This window comes from Zosterops lateralis, assembly GCF_965231275.1.
Source record: "Zosterops lateralis genome assembly, chromosome: 20".
Lineage (NCBI taxonomy): Eukaryota > Metazoa > Chordata > Aves > Passeriformes > Zosteropidae > Zosterops > Zosterops lateralis.
Window position 1 is genome coordinate 4,274,203 of NC_139780.1, and position 9,848 is coordinate 4,284,050.

General features: G+C 52.8%; 1 protein-coding gene across 1 annotated transcript in view; it reads right to left on the reverse strand.

The window, feature by feature from the left end:
* The window catches only part of BRINP1 (BMP/retinoic acid inducible neural specific 1), a 91,458-nt gene extending 81,966 nt beyond the window's left edge, over positions 1–9,492 (reverse strand). The window contains exon 1 of the mRNA XM_083875934.1: positions 9,038–9,492. The gene's annotated coding sequence lies outside the window, so the exon portion shown is untranslated. The remainder of the gene's footprint in view (positions 1–9,037) is intronic.
* Positions 9,493–9,848: the final 356 nt, after the last annotated feature.

The following is a 9,848-nucleotide window of genomic DNA, read 5'->3' on the forward strand; positions in this document are numbered from 1 at the left end:
TCTGGCATTGATGAAAACCTTTTTTATAATACCTTAATCCAGCACCCACAGAAGCAATTTGCTAATCTCTTGCTGACTTAGCTTCCAGCGGGATCGACCATAGGCAGTCACATTACCTGGCCAACCATATTATGTTCTTTTTATGCACAGAGAAAATGTCCTTCCTGACCCCAGAAGATGGTCATCCTTTGCTTTGAAGCCGAGACCTGATTACCATTGTCCCAGATTGCGGGGCTGCAAATGCTATTAATTGCTACAAAGTTATGTAGCCTTTTACACTTCAAATCCATCCGGACTTTCATCTCAGCGACATCCTGCAGCAGGGAATTGTGTGCCTTCACTATGCACCGAAGAAAGGACTATTTCCTTTTAATTTGCTTTAAAAGTTGTGCCCTTTAATTTTGATGTGTCCCCTTGTTCTTCTATCATCAAAGTGTTAAAATACTTCTGATCACTTTTCATTTTAACCTTCATATACCTTTGTGCTGGAGCCCCAATGTCCCTCCTCACTCCCAGCTTTCCCAGACTAGATGAACTATTATTTCCAGGCTTCCCTTATTTAACTTGTTAATATTTGTAAAGCAATTTAAAATGTATTAATATGGTTCAATTATAATATCACTTCTATTTTCCATCCTTCCTTTTAATGTCTCAAGTGTCCATCTAATTTGCCATCAATCTCCATTGATTCTCCCTCTGATGATATGTTAGTCTTTATAATATCCCGGGGAATATTTCTTCTGCCTTCCTGACCAGCATTTTGGAACAAAGAAGCTGAACACTGATGGACCATAAACATGATTCACTCTGCACTCAGCGTGTGAATGGATTTGCTGTTGCTTAGGCTTTGGGCTTGGAAATCAGTTTCATTATGTCCATGGGGCTGTAATTAAAAATTTATCTGTGTGATTCCAATTGCAGGATCAGGCTCTTTGTGGTTCTGGGCCGGTGACAATTGAGCCTAGGCGTGAAAAAAGTCTGTGTTTGATAAACTTTGAGCAATATCTGAGCACTCAGTGACACACCTCACAGCAGCAGGGCCTTTGAGACAAGAAGAGGGATTTTGACACCTCTCCAGTCACAAAGAGGGGAGAGAAATGAGATATAGTTATTCACTCCTTCTCTTTCCCATAGAAAGCTGGAGACACCCAAGGAAATTATGTGGTACTAGATCTAAACCCTCCCCTCCAAAAAAATACTTCCATAGATGACTCGTAACTTACTCCATTAGTGCAGAATGTTATGGGAACGCAAAGCATGGAAGAAATAAATAAAAAAAATAGTGACACACAGGATATTCCATCTGGCACTGCAGATGACAGCCCTCAGACAACCACTGACTTTGCACATCCCTACACAGCTGAAAGGTAATCCCAGGAGTAACGGTGCTCATCCATGTCTTTCTGATCCCTTTAGTGTCCTATTGTTGTGGTTAGAACACTCCTCAGTTTTTTCCAGTCTTAACAAGGCCCAATCCAGCTTCATCAGCAAAATATATCACTCCTTCATCCCTCATCCTCCAGCAAATTCCCTGAGCAACACTTCCAGTTCCAGTCAGTCTTTTCACCTTAGCTCTTCCCCCTGAAGCAAATAAAAGGATTGATGCACATGTATCTCAAATTGCACAGAAAAGGGTTTATCTAAATATTTCTAGAACTCAAATTTCCACTCTTTGGTTACTTTAAGTAAATATTGTGGGAAAATCCTAATTGTTCTCTTTTCCTTGGTTGACTAGATTTATCTATTCACTGGCCTAAAACATGGTCCATCATTTTCAAATACTTTACAGTTCTCTTTAAGGAGAGTGGAAATGGCAGATAAACACATTATCAGCATTCTCCAGCATAAAACAGCAAAGCCTGGAGTTGTTTTGCAGAAGCAACTCCGAATTTGGACGACATGACAATAAGCAATTCTAGAAATAGCTGCTCATCTTAAGGCTATGTTATAGGGATCCTTGTTGCTGCCTTCTTCTCCCCGTTCACAATTTTAGCACAAACACTGTGCTGCCTTTGTTAGTTCTTCCCTTTGACTTTCTCAGTATTTCTCAGGCATTCTTCAGTCTCAGCTTGTCCCTCCAAAGCTCTCGCTGCTCCATCAAAACACACCTTTGACTTTGACTGCAAACCTCCCTGAGCACGGAGCAGTGTGGGAAATGGCTGGAATAACACTCCTGTTCCAGGCAGGGAGGTGGCCTGAGCCAGGAGGGACCCAGAGCCACATATGTACCCCAGCATATGTCTGAGGGCTCTACTCACCCGCTCACCATCTGCACCTGCCTGAGGAGCAGCCACGCGCCAAGAGCAGCCCGGCTGCTCCTGCACCCGCATCCTGCCCTGCTGGTGTCTGTGCCACTGAGCCCAGCTAAGGATTCACACCTGCTCATCCTGCTCCTCCTGCCTGCTCTGAATCCCCAGCCTCCTCCCTGGGGTCACAGAACATTTCTGTTTGTTCTTCCCTGGTTAGTTTTAGACGCTTTGTGATTTTCCACAAACTCCTTTTATTTATTTTTTTTTCTTCCCGCAGCCTCACCTGGAATGTGCTGCCTGCATGAGACGATGGTTTTAAAGCTCACACTCCCTGTCTTCCACCCTGCTTAGCAAGTCAGCATGCACAGCTGCAAGGATAAATTACCACAGGGGTCTCCAGTGTTAGCAATGTATCTGACAGCCACACACGCAGCCAGAGCAGGGGAAAGAAATGGCTAAATGGGATCCGTTGTGCCGACTCAGGACTTCTGGCCAAAACTGCATCCAAAACCATGATGGACACAGTGGAGTCCAGAGCACAGGCCAGGCTCTAAATCACACTCTAAATCAAAGCCTAAGAAAGAGATCCTCACTCACCACAGAGCCAGTTAGCAGCCCTGGCTCCGACAGGCTGCAATGATTTACAGCGAGAGGCTGCGAGCTTTCCACGGGAACTCGCTGTACAACATATTCCAGCTGTAACATGCAAAGATATTAAAGTCCAGGCTGTAAGAATACCTGTCGTAAGGCTTCAGGATGTGTCTTCTCTAAATACCAGGGTAAAGGATGTACTTCCTATCAGGATAGCAATGAGACAGGTCCCAGGCAGGAACAGGCTACAGGATCCAGAGCTACTCTACTGGAAACTGGGAGCAAAGAGAACGGATGGGAGTGAGAGCTCCCTCTACTCCTATATTCTCTTTTGATATCCAAACAAAATAAATTGTTGGGGTTTTGTTTGTTTTATGGAGCTTCTCTTACTTGTGAGAACCTCTCATAGCTTGGTTTGCAGGCTTGGTGTGTCAGCTGTGAGCTGGCTTTGCTGTAATTTGTGACTCTCTGGGAAGGAAGACATCCCTATGATGGAAATACTCCCCCGAATGGTGCCCACTGCTAACACACACACACAGAACGGTTCTAGGGCTGCAAAGCTGCACTGGTGCTCCTGGCACATCAGTTTCTACCTCAGCATTTCCACCAGTGAACAACAGCATGTGCCTGGCAAAGGCAATTCACTCCATCCTCCTCTGCAGGTGACCCTCTCTAGATTATTCACTCCCCTATGACATACTGTTATTCCTATTGCCACTGGGAGAGGTGATCCATCAGCAGGGCAACTGGTTGTTTTTCTGGAACAGGAGCCAGGAATCACATGTGTGAGAGTTCAAACACTGAGGACTGATTTGTCACCACCCAGAAATGTGCCACCACCACTGGTGTCCCCGTGGGTCCCACTCAGGCAGCACTGCAGTGGACACGGCAGCAGCTCTGTGCAGAGCTGAGCTCTGCCAGCTGCACTGTGCAGGCAACAATAAAATGGATGTAGAACACATGACTTCAGAAGAACAAATAGCAAAAAATAAATAAGCATCTCTCTCCTGTGAAGCAGCTTGCAGGTCCTGCCTCAAGGCTGCAGGAAAACAGCTCCCCAAGCAGGGGGCTGTAAATGTTGTGTTAAACTGCCCAGCCCAGGCTCAGGGGAATCCTGGGCCTGACTCTTGTTTTCTTTCCAAAATGACATGCTCATATACCCAGTTTATGCCACCTCCACTTGGGATGTGATCCAGCATTCCTGAAATAAACTTAAGTCCTTCAATAGCCTTCAGCTCAGCCTAAACCTGCTGCTCCTCTGATTTCTGCTCTTTCTCGCATCCCTCCCTCCCACTAGTCAGGACTTTTCCTTCCCTGGCACTGCACAGCTTAGCCCATCACGCCAGCAACAGCTGTCCTGTGCCCACTCCAAACCCTGGGAATGTCACCTCATTTGTCTGGTCCATCCCTGTCCATCCTCTCTCCGGGCAGAAGTATCCAGTAGGTATATCCAGTTTGCTTCCCCAGGTCTCTCTCCTTGATAACATTTCCCTTTCCCACAGCACCTGCAGCCACAAGCCCTCTGCAGCCCTGGCCAGACGTGCTCCAGGCCCAGCACATCAGCTGGACGTGGCCATGCAGAGGCACAGCAAGGAGGGGAACACCTTCCCTGGCATCCAAGAACACTCTGGAGCAGCACACATTGCCGGGAGGGCACATTTTGCCCTGACTCAGCTCAGCACCATTGCCTAACTCAGCATCCTGCTCTGGCAGCCATCTTCCAGGGAAAAGGGAGAACCACAGGACCAGACCCCAGCCCATGAATCTGTTTAGAAGCCAGATATGTGTGTGTGTGTGTGTGTGGATATTCTGAAAAGCTGCTCTGTGCGGCCTGGAAGGAAATGGGCCAAGGTCCTTATGGTTGTTAAAAATCTCATGATACTTTTTGCAAAGCAGGATGGTGTAAATCAAACAACTGGGCACAAGCTCCCTCGGTCCGGGTAATTTATATTCTGCCTCACTAAGTTCATCTCTGCACTTCCAATGCATGAAGTGATTTTTCACTTCCCCTGTAGTATTTGCTGGCACGGAAAAGCTGCTGGGCTCTGTCCCAGAAGTAGCTGCATTTCATCACCGGGTGAACGATCCCTGCACGCACCGGGCCGGCTCCCCGCAGGCTCCGCTCGCCCCGCGGCTCCGGAGCGGGAGGACGCGGCCCGCACCCACCCAGCCTCACCTGGGGGAGCAGAGCCCCGCCGGCCCCGAGCGCCCACCCCCGGCCCCTCCGCCTTACCCGCGCCTGGGGAAGGGGGCGGGGGATGCGGGCAGGGACGATGCGAGCAAGGATGAAGTGGCAGGGATGATGTGGGTAGGGGTACCGGCAGGGGATGCTGCTGGGAAATGCGGGCAGGGATGGAGTGCAGGGATGGAGTGAAGGGATGATGTGCAGGGATGATGTGCTGGGATGATGTGCAGGGATGATGTGCAGGGATGGAGTGCAGGGATGGAGTGCAGGGATGGAGTGCAGGGATGGAGTGAAGGGATGATGTGCAGGGATGATGTGCAGGGATGGAGTGCAGGGATGGAGTGCAGGGATGATGTGCAGGGATGATGTGCAGGGATGGAGTGCAGGGATGGAGTGCAGGGATGGAGTGCAGGGAGGATGTGCGGGGATGAAGCGCAGGGGTGCGGGCGAGCCCCGCTCCGTTCCGCGCTGCTCCGCGCCTGGTGCTGCGTGGAGCCACAGCGCCCCCTCCTGGGGCCCGGCGGCACCGCCCGCCCGCCGAGCTGGGCTGTGCTGGGCTGTGCTGGGCTGAGCGGGGCTGTGATGGGCTGTGCTGGGATGTGCTGGGCTCTGCTGGGCTGAACTGGGCTGAGCAAGGCTGTGCTGGCCTGAGCTGGGCTCTGCTGGGCTGGGCTGGGCTAAGCTGTGCTGGGCTGAGCTGGGCTGAGCTGGGCTGTGCTGGGCTGAGCTGGGCTGTGCTGGGCTGAGCGGAGCTGGGCTGGGCCGTGCTGGGGTGAGCGGGGCTGAGCTGGGCTGAGCAGGAAATTCCCTTTCTGGGGAAGGGAACACACCCCACACCCTGCTCAGCCCAGCCCAGCCCAGCCCAGCAAAGCCCAGCAAAGCCCTGCTCATCCTCCATGATTTCCCACCTCTGAACGTTGAGTCTCGCAGTGGTCGGGGGGTTCTTCACCCCTCTTTATGTTCTTTAGCAGTTTTTCCCACACACCTCTGCCCCTCAATCAATTTTTCCTGCTTTCTCAACATCCCTTCATCCACTGTAAATACCAATTCCTGGGCCAAGCCTAGAAACCCACATCCCTTCCTGGAGGTGCACATCCCTGGTTCTGGAGCCAGTTCCTGCCGTGCTCTCCCAAGCAATGCACCTGGAGAAGGTGCTGGGGCTCCTGCCTGAGCGAAGACGGGAGGATTTGGCTTTGAACTATTTCTGTCACACAGACAACAATGACTATTGTCTGCTGGCAGGCCCATTCCCACGTCGTGTTTAGCATCCGCCTTACACATCCTTCCAGTGTAGTAAACAGTGGTGGTTAGGAGGGAACAGAGACACGTTCAGTGCCGTTTCTTTTGGGACACATTTTACCTAAAACAAGCCAATTCACCATATGTTTCCCCCCTCTCCAAAGTTTTCACATGGACTTTAGTCAGTCTCATTGTGTTCCTGCTCTTGGAGGCTCATCTCCCCACTAGGCCCTATGGAAAGAGGGGAAGAGGAGGAAGGTCAGAGGAGGGTGTTAAACACCTCTAACAGCAGTGACATCATCTCCCCTGTGCCCACTCTGTCATTTCTGATCAAAGGGGCATGCAGAGGCAATATCTGCCCCCTGAGGATTGGGAGGGTTTTTCTCTGAACCAGGGTAGGAAAGAAGTGGAGCCTTGAATTGTTGTTTTAGCCGTAGATGTGTTTCAGCCACAGAGCTCTCTCACACACACATTAAAAAGCTGTGTAACTCCAGCAGAGCTCTTCCCATACTCCCAGCCTCCAGCTCGTGATCAGAGAAGGCATGACGAGTGTGGAATTGCCACCGCTCCCCCAGCCATTTCCCTGCTTCCCTGCCTGCTGCTCCTCTGCCTTTCCAGCACTGAAATCATTCCCGAGTCCTGGGAATCTGCAAAGAGCCATAAAACAAACCTAGACACACCAAATGTAGAGGGTTTTCTGCTGAGTTGCAAAGGGCTTTTGGAGTCAGACAAACCCCAAATCAATGCCTGGAGCCAACTACAAGAGAGAAAGCTGCACTGGAGGAACAAACCACCTACTGCGAGCCCTGCGAAGGAGACGGCTGTGTGTGTGTGTGTGTGTGTGTGTGTGTGTGTGTGTGTGTGTGTGTGCTCATGCGAACTTCTGAAGGTTTGATTTACATAGCGAGAATATCAATGCAGCTTTTCCTGCCCGTTCCCGTGTGTGCCCGGAGAGCTGTCTGCAGACCCGGAGAGGTGTCTGCAGAGCCCGGAGAGTGGTCTGCAGACCCGGAGAGGTGTGTGCAGACCCGGAGAGGTGTGTGCAGAGCCCGGAGAGGTGTCTGCAGAGCCCGGAGAGTGGTCTGCAGACCCGGAGAGGTGTGTGCAGACCCGGAGAGGTGTGTGCAGAGCCCGGAGAGGTGTGTGCAGAGCCGGAGAGGTGTCTGCAGACCCGGAGAGGTGTGTGCAGAGCCCGGAGAGGTGTGTGCAGAGCCGGAGAGGTGTGTGCAGACCCGGAGAGGTGTCTGCAGACCCGGAGAGGTGTGTGCAGAGCCCGGAGAGGTGTGTGCAGAGCCGGAGAGGTGTCCGCACCCCCGGCGGGGGCAGAGGCAGCCCGAGGGGCCGTGTCTGAGCACGGGCTGGGCTCCCAGTCCCACGGCGTGTGCTGGGTGTGCTCGGCGTCTACACGCTCCAGGGAGACCGCGGTGCTTGTCTGGGCTGTGTGGGAGGGAGAGAGTCCAGGGCTGGCTGGCTGCTACTCACAAGCAGAGCTGATCGATATTTTTCCTTTATAAGGAATCTTTTTTTTTTTTTTTTTCAAAAGCCTTTCATGTTCCTTACACCAAAGCCACATCTCCTCTTCACTCGATCCCTCCTCCTCTCGCTGTCTCTCAAATACTTCTCTACAACTCCCGGGAAAGCAGATTTACGGCCATTAAGAAATTAATTCTTATGCAGGCAGATGAGCAGCCGGAGTAGAGCACGAAGGACCCCTCTGTCCTGCCTGGTGCAGGTGTCAATCACAGGGCTAAATTCAAACAGCAATTCTGCCGGCGTTTCATCTGCTGCCGGGTTCCCTCCATGGAGAGGAGACTGCACCGAGAGGCGACACCTCCTCCCTTCCCCACCCTCGGGTACCAGCACGGGGGAACTCTCCAAAGCCAAAACACTCACACCTACAAACCCCTATATCGTGTCTGGGGCTTTAGACCCGGCTGTGCTGGACCCCGGGGATGATGCAATGGCACGGAGATCGCCCTCCGTCCCGCCATCCCCCAAGGGCTGCAAAAAGGCAAAGTTATGCTTCAGCAGCAGCGAATGGAGAGATGAACGCGGGGAAAAGCCATCCCCGGCACGGCGGGGTGCAGCTCCCCGCCATCCCTGCCCTCCCCCGGCCCTGCCGCTGTCTCCCATCCCCGCTGGAAGTCGAGGCAATCAGCCCGGCGCGGGATTCGAGGCGACAGACTTTCCTTTCTCCTCCGCGATTTGCTCGTCACTTGCGAAAAGCGGAGCGGTGGATGAAGTGGAGATGACACCATCTCCTTGGGGACGGTCCCCCCTGCTCCGGGATGTACCGATACTCCGGAATACAGATGGATCCTGGCTGCCTCCCACCGCACCGCGGTGAACCCCAAATCTCCGGGCACCCTCCAGGGCGGGGGGGCTGCCCCAGTAAAAACCAGCGCTCCCATCCATCCATCCATCCTTCCATCCTTCCATCCATCCATCCATCCATCCATCCATCCATCCATCCATCCATCCTTCCATCCTTCCATCCTTCCATCCTTCCATCCCAGTGCGCGAATCTCGGCCCCTCGCTCAGCGCCGCGCACGCAGAACGCCTGACGGAGCTGCGGGACTCGGCCATCCATCCCTCTATCCATCCACCCATCCATCCATCCCTCTATCCATCCATCCATCCCCGGTCCCCCGGCGAGCCCAGGGCGGGGGTGCAGCGGCGGGGCCCGCGTTACACAACGCGCGGCAGTTCGGGGAGCCGGCCCCGGGCACGGGCAGCGCCGCAGCCGCAGCGCAGCGCTCGCTCCTGCCTTACCTGATGCTAATGTCCCTCTGTGGCGGAGATGGGCTCGCCCGCGGGTTTTATTCGGCTCGGTAGGAACTTGTGGGAGAGCTTCTCTGTCCAGCTCGCATACTGGGTGCGGGGCTGATAGTGCAGGCGTGAAAATCCTGGGGCTCTAGCAGTCCTTTTCATGCTCAGACAGAAAATCCCCTTCCTTGATCCAGATCGCGGGCATTAAGGGCAGAGGCAAGGAAAAAAAAAAAAAAAAAAAAAAGAAAAAAAAAGAAAAAAAAGAAAAAAAAAATCCGCTTCTCTCCTTCTTCCTTTTCCTTTTTCTTGCTTTTTTTTCTTCCCCCTTCTTGTGCCCCCCCTCTCTTCTGCTGCTCAGTTCGTAGCCATCGGGGGAAAGAGCAGAGGCAGCAGGGAGAATGGAGAGGGGGTTAGAAATAAAAATGAAAAGAGCTCCAGGAGGGAAGCGAGAGGCTGGGCTTGCCACAGGAGGAGGGGCTTGCAGCGGGCTGGAGAGGATGAATGGGGAAGAGGAGAGCAGGGCGGAGCCCCAGCTGGGCCATTTTATTCTAAGAAGTGTTTTGTACATAATTAGAGAAGGGGAGGGGCCGGGGGCGAAAAGGAGGGACTTCAGCTCCGGCCAGACGGAGCCTGGGCCGTGGGAAGGGAGGGAAGGGCCGGGAAGGGCCGCGGGATGCGCCTGAAACTTGTCAGCCGAGGGGGACCCGAGGGGTTCGGGGCGGAGGAGGCTGAGCGGGGCCGGCTGCCATGCCAGGAAGACCCCATCTATTTTTTTTTTTTTTTTCACCCCCCACTGCCTTCAATTTTCTCCCCC